We start from the raw sequence: 1,863 nt of genomic DNA, 5'->3' as shown, positions 1-1,863 counted from the left end.
CTAGAAATTAGGGTTTTCATGCACAACCTCTACCCGTCGAGTTGGGGTCCTCCAACTCGTCAAGTAGGTTCCACAAACCACGCGGCCTGACCAGTCTCTACACGTCGAGTTGGGGCATCCAAATCGTTGAGTTGGTCTCTAATAATGAATATAAAAACTTCAAAATTTATACCTGGGAGTCGGGGTGTTACAACGTAACTGTAAGTTAGATAACTGGTCCAACATATGACTTTACCACAAGTCGCAATTAAATAGAGAATATGGAATAAGATCGAATTAAATGTTTTAAAGGTTGTCGAATCTTATATACAGTTTAATCGTGTGCGCTTTCACAAACATGAAATATTAGTGCGGTTTTTCCTAGAATGAGATTTGGCATATGAAAGAGCGTCGTGCATGTCGTTTAGTTCTTAAGATAATTTGATATAAATAACAAGACCAAATTAGGTTAGAATTTTTGAAGGTCCTTTGAGTCGCGGTTTAACTTGATTTGTTCTCTAAGCCGAATCACTTCTCTAAAAGAGTAGGCGTTTAAAAGCTACACAGACACCATCTTGGAGTCGAGAGACCGACATATTTTGTTCCCATAACTTTCTTGTCATTCGTGTACAATCTGAAATCTTGCCCCGGTTCACACAATCGTTTTTGTGATTTCTTGATTCAGTCTTGGGTTAAAATGCAACATATCATGTGCATGCTCTTTGTTCAGTTGCATAACTCCAATCATTGTTCAACATATCGAGGATTGACACTCTCGCCCATAAAAGGCTTCAAATGGTATGATCTTGACAATGGTGTGATAACTATCGTTGCAGGAAAAAGCTCAATTACGAAAATGAGTGTTCCATATAATATCTAAAGTCTATCATACAAGTTCAGAGCATATTACTCATGTCAGGATGGCTCATTCGTCCTGACCATTAGGGATGTGTAAATATGCTTATGCCTAAGCATACACTCAAGGATTTCAATGATTGTCATAATTGCTAGATGAATCCACCATCTTAATGATAGATGATAGAGATCGGCACCTCGTAGTCTAACTATATTCTCGATGTAAGTTTGATACTTGTCCACTTAAGTGACAATTTTTGCTTTCATGCATGATCACCATTTCAGTTCCTTTAGATATAAGCACATTAGGGGTGAGAGAGTGATCATTTGTTGAGGATGAACAAATAGCTTTGTTTTGAAGCTTCAGTCGGTCATCCAAAAGTCTACATTTGACTTTTACTAGATATTTTAGGAAATAAATTTGTAATATATATATATATATATATATATATATATATATATATATATATATATATATATATATAAATCTCGTTTTCTCGAGTCCCGTGCCATTAATCCCGACTCCGTAATATTTTTATGAAATTGCCTGTTAATTTTCATGGTCATGGTGATTTGAAAAGCACAAACGGATTTCAATTCCGGTATACCGAACTCCGTGAATTTACGTTTTAAGTTTCGCGATTAATTGGGTCGGATTCGATAGATTTTACGAATCTGATTTTGGTCAAGAATAAAAATATTATAAAAATATAATAAAATAATATATTATAGTCTAAATTCAAAAACATGCTCAAAGTTGATTTTCAAGGTTCGTAGCTATTCCAAACGAAGCCGTGCACGGTTTGTTTCAGGAAAATCAAATAAATACTGATTTTTGTAACTTTAATGATGCGTAACTTTCTCATACGACCTTCGTTTTGGATGTTTTTTATATCCGTGAAATCAGGAAAACATAATCTATTCATTTTTCTTATCCATAACCTTCAAATATAGTTTATGAGAAAAATTATTTTTAACGCCATAAATAGATTTAATTTTTGTTGGCTTTTGATCCGATCTTCAATCATA

This window comes from Lactuca serriola, chromosome 1 (genome assembly GCF_051521515.1).
Source record: "Lactuca serriola cultivar US96UC23 chromosome 1, Lser_US96UC23_V15, whole genome shotgun sequence".
Lineage (NCBI taxonomy): Eukaryota > Viridiplantae > Streptophyta > Magnoliopsida > Asterales > Asteraceae > Lactuca > Lactuca serriola.
This window is presented reverse-complemented; position numbering follows the sequence as displayed.